The following is a 13536-nucleotide window of genomic DNA, read 5'->3' as shown; positions in this document are numbered from 1 at the left end:
CTTAATGTAAAAAAAGTCTGTTTCTATGTGAAGACTAGCACTTGAGAGGTCTTGACTTTATTCATCGGTGGAATTCACATGAAGAAGTCATGGAAATACTGTCTTATAACTCCACGTGTGACTTCATCCTAACAGAGGCACTTGTGGTTTAATGACCATTTCATTTGCCATGGAAAGTTGAAGGATGGTGTATGGCAGCTCACACAGTGTATTTTAGTCTCCTGAAGATAAATGTGACATGAAAAGCTCTCAGTAAAAGCCAACAAAGCGAGCAGTTATCATAAAACCATGGAATACCCTAAACTGGAGGGGACCCACAAGGATCATAGAGTCCAGCTCCTGGCTTTGCACAGGATAGCCCCAAAAATCACAATGTGTTTCTGAGAGCCTTGTCCAAATCCTTCTTGAACTCTGGCAGGCTTGGTGCTCAGCAGTCAAATCACAGTGCATCATTTCAAAGTCATAAAGCTGAGTTCACAGCAGAAGTGTTCACCATTTAAAATCAGCCCTTAACAAAAGCAATTGCTGAGTTAAACGTTTTTCTGCTGCTATACTTAGGAGATGGACACAACAGCCATGGGGAAATTCCAAGCTGCAAAATCACCCTTGGTGGTTTTGGCCTCAGTCACATCCTTCTCCAAGGTATAGGAGAGTAGCTGAGTGCTCTTCTAGTGAGAGACAGCTGGGGAATATACCATCTTTCCTAACAGGGAGGAGGAAAACCAGAAGTGACACCACATGGCATGTTCTAGCCTGCATGTAGGTAAACTGGTGGGGTTTTAACGTACAACCAGCAAAACAGCACATCAACTGCCTCTGTAATTTAAAATATCAGAAAAGCAACAAAACTGAATATTTGTGTCATGATTTATGAAATTGCAACACTTGCAATACCAGCAATTTTGCCCAGAGCTTACCCCCCCTTATGTAGGGATGTGGCAGCTCATCCCTTCAGGAATCAGAGATAAAATGCATGAGCCATCTCTTTAACCAAACAAAGCAACACATGGCATGTTTCCTTCCTCCAATCCCTCCCCAAACTCAGTATCCTCAAAATCCCACACTCTAGCATAATGGGGAGAGGAATAAGAAACACTGTTTTTTACTCTCTGAAACATCCTAGGTTTCAAGTCATTCCTTGTGTTTAATACCTGAGATGAGGAAAACCATCACTGAGGCAACATCATTTAAAGCAAACTTCTTACATCTCTTACTTGAAATAAGCAGGCAGTGTTTCCTTGTGGCAGGAGGGCCAATAGAATCCTGGAGTGCATCAGGAAGAGTGTGGCCAGCAGGTGGACAGAGGTGATCCTGCCCCTCTACTTGGCCCTAGTGAGGCCACATCTGGTTCTGGACTCCTCAGTACAAGAAAGACAAGGAGCTACTGGAGAGGGTCCAGTGGAGGCCAAAAGATTATTAGAGGTCTGGAGCATATCTCTTACGAGGCGAGACTGAGGCAGCTGGGCCCATTTAGTCTGAAGAAGGCAAAACTGAGAGGGGATCTCATTAATGCATATAAATATCTCAAAGGTGGGTACCAAAAGATGGTGCCAGACTCTTTTCAGTGGTGCCCAGAGACAGGATGAGGAGCAATGGCCCTAAACTGAAACACAAGAAGTTCTACCTCATCATGAGGAAGAACTTCTGTATTTTGAGGGTGGCAGAGCACTGGAACAGGCTGCCCAGGGAGGTCATGGATTCTCCCTCTCTGAGACATTCAAACCCCATCTGGACAGGTTCTTATGTAACCTGTTCTAGGTGACCCTGTCTTGGCCAGTGGTTGGACTAGATGATCTCCAGAGGAAGTGGAAGGGACCTTCTAACTCTAACAATTCTGTGAAATCCAATTTTTTTAAAGAAAAAACACAACCTATTTGTAAGTAAGGATGTCTGTATAGTAAATGTCTGTCCTGTTACTGCTCAATTATTTCCACTCCCATTGTTCAGGTTCTGCTACCCTGTTAAATAAATACCTCCATCACATATGGATAGAACGTACACATTATTTCTTAAAGGAAATTCAGAACAGAGATTATGGTATGAAGAGTGAACATTGAAGTCTTTCCTACCTATTAAGACACTCCCAGCTTTGCTTTGTCTTTTCTTACCTGTTTGATTCTTCCTGAAGTTGTACTCTTCGAAATAGTGTTAATGTCCTGGTTTGTTTGTGTTTCTTCTATTCCATCATGTTTCCACTGCAAAACAGATCTCTCTAGGATAGTTTAACTCTCATTTGGGGAACTCATAGAGCTACCTCACCTCTATCATTTTCCCCTATCTTGCTCTGAGCTTCCATCTCTTAGTGTGACTGTGCTTACATGTAGCACAATGGAGAAATATGACCTGAAACATGAATATCAGTGTGAGAAATTTTCCTTCAGAAAGAAATTACAGTCTCCATTAAACCTTAGAGATTAATATTTAATTCTTGGGACTGTGCACACACATAATATCAAGACCTTTACACAGGAGCTACACAGGAGCCATGTTTCAAGAAGAGGTTATGTATTGCTAGCATCAACCCCTGGACTGCTTGGATTTCTCAGATTTGTGTGGCAGGTTTCATTTGATCAAAAAATTAAAATGTACACCTCAGGTTTGCTTCAGCATACTTTCAGAACTGCCTGGGAATGTTACATTCTGAAACCAAGGTATTTCTATGAAGTTAGGACTCGACAGCTGAATGTTTGTAGTTATGTTTTCAATTATAGCATTAAGCCCAGCAGTTTAAAGCCAAGACTCCTAATTTACAACAGTACTTGTTAATTTACAACACTGAGCTTGTATAACGTTTAAGTAAACACTGCACTTCTGGATGACAGAAAGCTAAACAATGAAATAAAACTTCAGAAACATATCTACTCCTGCAGTTTTCAAAGAGCTTCCAGTTCTCCAAAAACAAACAGCTCCCAGCTGCCCAGCACTTATACTCATGCATCCTGTACCTCTAAATATGTAGAGAGAAAGGGACCAACAACCTAAATCCTTTTCATTCAGAAGATCCATCAAACCAGATTTTAAGGTAAAAGTCTGCTTTCATCCACTCTATTTAATTTTGTTTTGTGAGGGGAGGGAAATGTGAAGAAGAAAATAAACACAAATTATAAACATGAAATATACTTCAATTTTACTACAGAAAAGTCAATTCTTTGTTTCAATTAAGCTAAATCCTAGTCTTTCTAACAAGCATTTGAGCTGAAGACAACTCCCTCACGTTTCAGCCTTCTGTGGCTGAAACAAGTCAAATTGCAAGCTCTTCTTCTTAACCGTCAATTGCTTCACCTCCTTTCCCATTACAATTTTTAAAAAGTTTCACCTACCTAACCTCAATTTCCTCGTAAAATGCCATTGTCCTCTTCTGACTCTTGCCAAGATCTCAATATGAGGGCTTATCGAATAAGTGGAAGCTGGTCAGAATATCAATTTTTCAGAAAAAATATCTTCAATGTATTTTTCTAAAAGCCCAAAATGAAATGTCAATAGAAACAGATTATTTTTCAGTGAGTTACTGGAATTGTTGCAAAAGGCATACACTTCATTTGAAACAACCAATTTAACTGAAAATCTATTTTTTTACTAAACCATCCCAAAAGCCAGTTGTTTAAAAAACTCGGCAGAGGATGATGCCCTTAAGGTCTAACTCGGTTTTCTCCTCAAGTCTATAAAATCAGAGCTTTCAGAACTTTTGAGCTTTATACTCAAAGCGGTTTGGGGAACATTTCAATATGGAAGCCCTCGAAGGGCTAAGAATGCAGAAAATGTGTTTCACAACAGTCTTCAATGGTACACAGTATGAAGAAAGGACTCAGAGACTGGAAAAGCTGAGGCATGTTCAAAGAAGTTGTGAGCCTGAGGGCAGGTTTTGCAAAGCCTAAATAATGACTTGAATAGCACTGGTGAGCCACGGAATAGGACCAAGAGCATCAAAGGCCTCTTAGAGAGAAATGGGATAGGACAGTGGCTTCACAACGGTTTTGTGAATATGCACTATTCAGGATCTATAATACCATAACTAATTAAAAAGGGTTTAATAGACACTATTCTTTGGGGTGGGTGGGAGGGTGTTTAAAGTTACCAACAACATTTTGTCCTTTGGGAATATTCTGCATATTTGTAAGCAGAATGTTGAGTAACAGCCTAGGAAAATGCCCTCCAGACTCACTCCTGGGTCTCTGGAGCAATCCAGCTAGAAACATATACAGCCTAGTGCAGAGAAAGGCCAAGATCGGCAACTCCCTCTCAAATTGATGGGATTTTTGAGCATTCAACATCCCACAGTTGGCTGAGCCCTTTAAGTAGCAGTAATTGCTGACAGCTCTCTGACTTGGGCAGGGAGAGAAATTTGGGGTTGGCAACCTGAATAGCACACTGCCCAAATGCCCATTCAGCTACTGTCTGAAGACAGAAATCCTTACACTAATTGTTTGTTCATTTTTGAGGGCAAAATTCTCAGGGACACCAGTGGGATTCTGCCTATGTTAACAAGGACTTCAGGCTCTGAGTTATTACTGATTATGACTGAGAAAGGCATTAAAAAAATAACAGCAAGATCAAATATCACACATACAGCTTTAAATTTTGAGAGTTATATCTTTTTTAGGGTCTACAACAAAGATGAAGACATATCAAATTGAGGTCACCTCAAAAAGAGCTGACACTCATATTCAAGTACAACACTACAAGTAATAAATGTTTCCAACACAATAACACGTGACAAAGTCAATCCCTACCAAAAAACCCAACCAAACAAAAAACCTCACAACCCAGAAATACGAGTAGAATATTACCACATCACAACAGTTGAACAGGAACGAAAAGCAAGCACTGAGAGTTAAAATAACTACTGAGGGACAGGAAGCTTAAAGCAGAAGGCTTAACATGAACTTGAGAAAGGAGGGATGCAATGCTGCAAATGTAAATATTAGTATTTTACCAAAATAGATTAAGTTAGTCTAAAACATAAGCAGCAGTTACATAAGCCAATCTGCTCTCTTGTAACAGGGCACATGCCTAGAAGAGGTGCAGTAGATGTCACAATTTGAGCAGAGCAAGTTTTTTAACACTGTCTCCCTCGACATTTTCATAAGCCACCAGGGGAGACAGACTAGAGGAAACACTTGGTTCAAGTTCTTATTAATGGTTCACTAATATGTACACATATATATATTTAGATATCTATATATCTAGATAGATATAGAGATAGATATACACATATATATGTGTATATATAGGTGTAACCAAGGAGCCTGTCCTCAGTTAGGTATTTCCAGTATTTTAAATAGCAGCCTGAATTATAACATTATTCAGGGAATTAAATAAATGCATAGAACAGAAAAGGGCTACAAGGGCAATGAAGACAACAACTAGCTTTCATAACAATACTGGTAATGTTGAGAAATAATCCATGTTTAAAAAAAAACAACCAACAGCTACAGGGTTGTGACTAAAGAGTGCAAAATGCATATTAATATGCTTTTACTTTTTCATTTAGCAGAAATAGAAAGCATATGAAAGAGCATACAGCTGATAAAGTCTACCCACACTTAGACCACACAAAGCAAGGAGCCTAAAAAGAATTGCCAGAAAAATATATCATCTTGTTAATTAACAAGAATTTGTAACAACCCATGGGGCTTCAAGCAATACCAGAGAAACACAAATGAGAAAGCATAAATGACAGCTAAAATTGAAGAAATAGAGAGGCATGAAATAAATATCTGTTCTCTTTCTTGCCTCCTTGTTTTCAAGCTTGTTATTATGCCTTGTAAGTTCAGGAAGAAAATGTACTATCCATTTCATTTTATTTCACCCAGGGTTCTTGCAAGGTCACATTAAAGAGGATGGTGCTGGTGAAGGGTTGGGAACAGCTGATATAACATTGTGTAGGGATGCCACTAGCAAAACAGAGAAGAAGCTCAGTATGAAAGTGTGGCACAGCAAATTCCACCACTCCTACCTCCTGTAGCGAAGAGCATTTCCATCAGTCCAGCCTCTCTCCTCAGTTGTCCTCCCTTGGGCTCCAAACACCCCGTCAGTATGCATATTCCACATTCCTCTGGCCTATAAAAGAGATATTAATACATTCCTAGCATGGCATTCAGGGGGAAAAGTATGCCCAAGAGATGACATTATACTCTCAACTCTCTCAAAGTGAACTACGGTTCATCGCTATCAGGAGATACAGGCAACACACTGGAAGAAACATATTCACAGGGAATAAAGACGAGGTGTGGCTCATGAAACTACAATTGAGAACAGTTTGTTTGAATGACTGTTCTTAATTTACACCTCCTGAAAGCACCAATAAGCTTTGGAGATATGCACTAGTGCTGAACCCCATGGATGTCAATGGGACTGCAGGCGAGCATGAGGCTTGCCCAGGCTGCAAGCTCAGAGACAAAAGCAGGCCTAAGTGTCTGGCTGGATCAAGCACCTATGGACCTTGAACTTATACTAATTGACAGAATAATGTCCTCTTGCATTAAATCAAAATGGATATTGTATCACTTTGCGGATAACTTGGTTTTCAAGCATTGGACAAAGGCCAAGCTGTTGGAATGAGAGTAAAGTAATTTAAGGATATGTCATCATAGTTTTCAGTAAAGCCATAAATCTGCTGAATTGCTGTGCTTATAGCACCAAACTGAAGTGAACTGCATAACAGCAAAATAAAACATTTAATATAGAATTACTTTTACAGTGTGTTGCCTCACTTTGCCATTTGCACAATAAATAATATTTTGCTGTTTCATAAAGTTGTACAAGAAGGTTTGAGGTCACACAGAAATGGATAAAACCTGATTTGAGGGAAAAGAGTCATCTTCAAGGGCTACGAAATAAGGCTCTGATAAGGGCCCTTCAAAATCTGTTGGAGTTCTGCTATTGAACACAATACAAACAGGATTTGGACTAAAATTAGGAGATTTTCTACAACACCCGTGGATGTTTTTAATTCCTGCAATACATGTTAGATCCCCAAGAGTGCATCTGGCAGTGGTCAGAAGGATTCTTCCATTCCTGTTTCTCTAGTTTCTTTGGTAATAACTGCTGGATCTCACTGCCTTTTCATTCTTATTTCCAGATAACACAGTGTGACAGAGATTCCTACATTAGGCACCCCAGGCATCTTTCCCTTTTTATCTAAAAGAGGTTTCTTCTAGATTGCAATAACAGCCTCTTCTTAATAGAATGTGATCTGTTTCTTAGAAAACACAGGAAGTTTGTACAGCAGTTGTTACAAGCACTTGAGTAAAGGCACTAGAGATTTTTACAAGCAGACTTTTGGCTTCGTGGATTCCTAAGAGGTTTTCCAATGCTAAAAAAAAAAAAGGCAAACAAAACAATAAGATCTACTGAGTACTTGTTTACTCTTTAAAGAAAAGCAATAGTATTCAAATAAATACAATTTTCATCTCATCTATCAAAACATACTCCAGATATATTCCATATCAAAATATACCCTAGCATGTACACCATGATACACTGTATGAAGGCACATCTGCTTCTTGCAATAAGAATTTCGATTAAATATTAAGAAGACAATGAAGACAAGGTAAAAAAGGTACAGACAGCCAACAGACAAAGTAGGCACATACAATATGACACTAGTTCACTCATTTCCCTAAAGCATCCCAGCCCATGTAAGAAAAGCCTTCTGAGGCTTCACAATCAAAACTCTGTGTAATTTCTCACTCAGAAAACCCTAGCACAACAAAACGAGCCTTGCAATGTGACCCTCAGGACAACAAAGAAAGTTCTTGGCAGAACACTAGAAGATCCAATTTCCATAGCTATGGCCCTCTAACAGCGTATGTCCTTTTTGATTAAACCAGCTATGAGATCATCTCCAGCACAGAGCTAACAACTGCTATATTGTCATGCCAGGAGTATGTTGTTATTTGCACTAAGGCAGGAAGACTTTCTACTTAACACTTAATTTATTTTTATTTAAACATTACATAGCTGAAACATAAAACAACAAGAATCTGATGCTGATGGGTGTGATGATCTCTGCACTTCTGCACTCCACATCCAAAATGACTTTTGGTCTTTTCAGGCCATACCTAACAAACACAGTTGCTATACTGAAGAAACGAGGTGATTTCTGAAGCAACATATTCCCAAAGTATTCAAAACTAGTTGCTGATAAAATTTGCACTTAGTTCAAACAATCCATTTTTTCATGCTTTTAGTTATCTTGATTTAAATTTCCCTTGGGACAGATATTTTTTAATAGAAGTGTCTTATCTTTAAAAGGGGGGTTATATAGCATATTTTTATTGAAGTTCTCTTACTTTCTACTAAGAGATTGATATAGGAGGTAGTGTAACAGTCATTAGAGAAATTACTAGAGCCAGTTTTATAGATGTAGAGAAGAACGTGCTTCACAATCAAAAATATGGCTAGTTGGGTAGGGAAAAGCTAAACAAAATCTTGAAGTCTTAAACCGAATAGAAGACATAATGTGAATGTACCTGGACTGAACTTATTCTCCTCTAATCTTCCAGTGATGTGTACAGATCAGCAAATCAGAGGTGGTATGATCTAAGAAATAGAACTATCCTTTATCCTACTGTTTATTTCCAAGAAATAGTGCTACTGGTCCAGAAAGTCAGGCAGCAATAATCCAATGAGATAATTTTACATTTAAAGCCCTGTAATTTTATAACTTAATATCTGATACTTGATAAAAATTTGGCAAAAGGGCTAGAGAATCTGTTTCATGCTAATGTTTTTTCATCTGTGAGAGGTATTGTAATAAATATTTCCAGTAGATATTATCAGAGTTGCTACACACTAACACTACCAAATTTATGCAGATGGAAATGGATTTAGCAAACAATGTGCACTAACAGATGTCTGCATCCTTACTATGGATAAGGGGACATGAAATGCATTTGTCTCCTTCCATAATATTTTTTTCTTAGACTTTCTGTAATCATTAGCTATTTCTTTCCTGTGCAAGAAATGCAGCTTTGACTAAAAATGAACTGCAAGTGAGAACCTGAAAGAGTATCCAAATCACTGAACCTCTATTACCTCAGCTTCCACAAGATTTAAATTTGGAATCTTAAAGCCATGACACCCTTCACTTTGAAGAAGAACACACCAACACTAAGATTCTGTTCAGACATACAGTCTCCTACAGCTCTAAAAATTCAGTTCATGACCCAGTTATGGGAGGGGAATGAAAGATGTTGCAGTTTGCCCAACTCCGCAGAGCAGGAATGCAGCAGTATTGATATAGATTCCTGGCTGATCAGGCACCATATCATGAGCAGTTAATGTCAGGCACCTGTACCCTAAAGAAAGGTTTGATTCCTTAAGAATGACTGACAGGGCTTTGGCGGTTTGAATTATATCCTGCCTCATCAGCATTTAATACCATTTCCAAACGATCAAGCAAAGGAGATTCAAAGCTGTCAGAGGAATTGAAAGGGGACTGGTGATGATGTCAGTGTTGCTAACTGCAGTATCTATATTGGTTTTATTTGATCTCTTTCCCATAAGTAATCTGGACTGGCATAGAATAGCTTTGTGGTATTTCAAGTTGTGATACTTCAAAGCTCTGTGCAGTAGCAACCAAAGAGCATAAAAAACATAAACTTGGATCAGCATCTTCAGCTCAGGATGACAAAGCTAGTCAGTAGCAACATGCATCAACAGGGACTGAGCCTAATACCTGCCTTCACAGTTGCAGGAAAAGCCACTTTCCAGCATCCAGACTGCCTGCAGAAGATATACTTTAGAAGTTTCCACCAGGAGGAATATTGTTTCTAATTCTTGTTCTAATGGTGCTTTTCTCTGCAGGTTACCTGGTCTCTGTGAAAAGACACTAAATATTCTACTTAACACCCTCCTGTGGACTGACCAATGCATTAATCATATACAAATGTTAATTACCATTGCTAAAGCAAAATAACCCCAAAATATGGAAGCCTTCAATCAAAGCCTTACAAATCAGTAAAAGAAACAAGAAAACAAAAAAGGTCAGTTGCAAATATTCCTCTTCCAAGTGCGAATTGTAACTAATTTAGAAGTGCTTGTTTGAAAGAAGTGTATCATCTTGGTTACTAAGAGCTCAAAGACCAGTGCAAATAAATGGCTCCTGAGAGGGTGATATTCAGGGACAGCCAGTAATTCCCAGTTTTAATCTGTCATAATCAATGACAAAAAAATGTATCAGAATAGTCAGCTCTCCCTTTTACTCATTACTTTTCATTAAGTGGATTAAGCAGCTTAAAAAAAATATTGTGTTTGTTCATATTAGAAAACTCAAAGCATATCTAAGGATGTTCTCTGTATAAGATTTTATAGCTAATGACAATTGATTTGATAACATATTTGGGAAGCATCTTTGGGGTTTGAAATTATGTCTATTTTGCTTTCAGAAATACTGTAAGACAAATACTCAATATGCCCTTAAGCCAGACCTATAAATCACTGAGTAGGAATTTTGAGCTGGTTTTGAAAGCTTGGCCCTGTGGATGTTTGTTCTGAAGGACAGTGGGTGTCAGGAGATCGTCTGTGTAAAATTCCTGCTTGATAACGCTCCCATGTGGCTGCAGCTTCTGCTCCAAGCTGTGGTTGCCATCCTACACCATTCCTACATGACCAACTTTGAAGAATCGAAACATGAAACAACACATAATATTTTATACCACCTTAGGTACTTATAGGAAAGGAACTGAATAAAACTGGCTCTTCAACAAATGGCCAGCCTGTTTTCATGACCATTGGGTTATATATTAATTTTTTAATCTATGTCACTTCAGTAACAATATTAGCCAAAAAGACACTGGTTTTTGTTTGGGGATTTTTTTTTTGTTGTTTTTTGTTGTTTTGTTTTGTTGTTACTGTTTATTTGTTGGTTGGGGGGGGTTATAGCCCCAAGGCTTATTTGCAACGAAGCTGTACAACTTCGCATCTAACTTTGCGTGGAAATATGCCTCCCAAAAAGTAGGGAATGGATGAAGGATTAAAACAAGAGATGTAAACCTTTGAGAAAAACGAGTGCCCACAGGTTACTATAATTCAAAGGCAAAACCTATTTCTTCTCAGTAGAAACAGATTTTTGCTACATCCCAATGAAAAATAGATAGTAATGTATTTTTCTAAAACAAATAGTAAGTTAACCACCTCCAGGTTAAGTTCTGTAGTTTATTCTTTCTTGATTAGAAGTACAAGTCATCATAAATTACATTTTATTGATAAAAAGATTGCAAGAACAAGGATTTTGCTGAAACAATGCTAAAAATTTTTGAACAGTGTATGCAAATAATTTTTCAATCATAAAGGAAATGTGAAAGTCTAAACTTTACCTTACTCTGTATCATATGTTGAAATGCTATGTATGTCTTTCCAAACTGACTTGAGGGAGCAAAGCCATGCAAAGTCAGACACATACAATCATTGTGGAGTGTACAGACATAACACCTTTCAAGTGAACAGCCTAAAAGTAATTAACACTTGCTACACTTCTACATTTGTTCCCCATAAATACTTATTTGAACACTAAATTTACAATTTTACTTCATTCAAAGAAAGCAAACACCTCAATGTAATGATGAACTGGTCCCTAATTTCTCCACTAGTGTCTGCTTTCACAGAATCAAGAATACCCTCTGTTGGAAGGGATCCGCAACAGTCATTGAATCCAACTCTTAGCCCTGCACAGAACCATCCCCAAGAGTCACACCACGTGCCTAAGAGCATTTTCCCAGTGCTTCTTGATTGCTGTCAGGCTTGGTGCTGTGACCACTTCTCTGGAGAGCCTGTTCCAGTGCCCAACCACCCTCTGGGTTAAGAACCTTTTTCTAATCTCTAACCCAAACCTCTTCTGACAAAATTTCCCTCAGCTCCCGTCACTGGTTGCCAGAGAGATGATGTTACCTTGCTTTGGCCTGGCTCCAGGCCTGCTCCATGAATAAGCATGCCAGACACCTTCCCTGATTCTCCCCAAACCTTTTTCCTGCACTGGGGAAGCAGCCAGGATCCCGACATTACCGATGGCTCTCATTGACTTCATTTGACAAGAATGTAGCTCTTCAATTTTTCCACTCTGCAGAGGGATGCTGCCTGCTTTTAACACATCAGAAGGACACTATTCTTATTCCGTGTATTATTAGATCTCATCTTGATCACCCGAGCAGGTCCGAATCCTCAGCCGAAACAAGAGGAAGCAACTCTTCCAGGCCAGGAGGGTCTTTCACCGCCCCGCGTGCCCCAGTGCTCGCTCACAGCAAACGCTGCCATCTGGTGGCAGCTGGGAGGACGGCAGCCCCGACTCCAGCGGCACCTCAGGGAACACACGTAAAATTGTTGCTTTAAAGACCGTAGCAGCGGCATGAATTGATACCCAGTGGAAAGCCAATCGAATCCCTGATTGTAACCATAAGCTAGAAGTATCAATACCCTTCCAAGACACCCGTGATAATATATTTATATTCCTGGCAGGAAACTTGAGTCAGTTCAGCAAGTTCCTAGTGCAAATGTGATATGGATGGTTGACCTGAACTCCGGGGGACAAACTCTAAAGATAGAACAGGTGGACAGGGTTTCTGCATGCGGAAAACTGGATGCCAGAACTTGGATAATTCTGTAATTTCTCCTAGATTAGTCACAGACAAAGCCAAGTCATTTGACTGACTTCATATTGTCAGTATAAAGTTATTTTGTTGACACAGATTTAGGCTGTAAATGAGTGCTCAAAGATTAGTGCGTGCCTTTCCAATGAATTCCTTGCTAGCGCTTAAAACTCTTTGTTTCTATTTCAGCTTTCTGTCAGCATAGCACCCAGCCTTGCAAGATGTGATGTGGTCTCAGACGCTGTTAGCGAATTCAGGGGTCAAAAGAACTCAGGCCTTGCACAATAGGGCCTGCTCTCCTCGTTAAATAGCAGTACAAAATTTGTGAGCGCAGTTATTGTCATTCCCATACATTTTTTTTGCTCGTTTCCATGTCTTCTACTGCATGTCTGCTACAACATCAGGGAGCTTTTCTCATGCAGAGTCTGGACGGACAGTACATATTTGAAATAGCACAAGGAGTTTGGAATACAGTGTGTTTACAAGTCTGGAGTTTTATGTCCTTATCTGAACCAAACTGCTCACGCTTCTGAGCGTCAACACATTGTTGCTCATCAGAAAATTCTCTCTTCAGACAAGGCACATTGCTCCCAATTTAGAAGAGTGAGCAAACACATTTGAAACATAACAAAATTGGAACGGGCTAACAAGGCAAGTAAAAGAATTATTCAAGGTCTCACAATATAGTTGATAGCTTTCTTCACAAGGAAGGTTAGAGAGGAGTAGGTTGACGTTCTTGCATGCCTATTTGAGAAGAAAAGGATAAAGGCCATTGGAACCAAGCGGTGGCTGAATCTGTAAAAATTCAGATTAAAAATCAGAAATGTATCTTTTCTGAGTGAAGCTTAACCAGTCAACCAGTCAATACACACCATCATGGACTGTCCACCACTTGAGATCTTCAATTTGAGAGTAGAAATCCTTTAAAAATACTTATTCTATGATTCCA

General features: G+C 39.1%; 1 protein-coding gene across 5 annotated transcripts in view; it reads right to left on the bottom strand.

Moving 5' to 3' along the window:
- The window catches only part of DKK2 (dickkopf WNT signaling pathway inhibitor 2), a 98687-nt gene that overhangs the window by 64162 nt on the left and 20989 nt on the right, over positions 1-13536 (bottom strand). For 3 of the 5 annotated variants that reach the window (XM_027677072.1, XM_027677073.1, XM_027677074.1), the window contains exons 2-4: positions 5957-6060; positions 3321-3388; positions 2109-2343 (exon numbers count right to left, since the gene is read on the bottom strand). The gene's annotated coding sequence lies outside the window, so the exon portion shown is untranslated. Of the gene's footprint in view, positions 1-2108; positions 2344-3320; positions 3456-5956; positions 6061-13536 lie in introns of those variants that run through there. The other 2 variants (XM_027677077.1, XM_027677076.1) reach the window with 2 other exon arrangements.

The sequence above is a fragment of the Neopelma chrysocephalum genome, unplaced genomic scaffold (assembly GCF_003984885.1).
Source record: "Neopelma chrysocephalum unplaced genomic scaffold, ASM398488v2 Primary Assembly neopelma1_42b, whole genome shotgun sequence".
In the NCBI taxonomy this organism is placed as follows: Eukaryota; Metazoa; Chordata; class Aves; order Passeriformes; family Pipridae; genus Neopelma; species Neopelma chrysocephalum.
The sequence above is the reverse complement of the archived record's forward strand: the minus strand, read 5'-3'. Positions and strand labels throughout refer to the sequence as shown.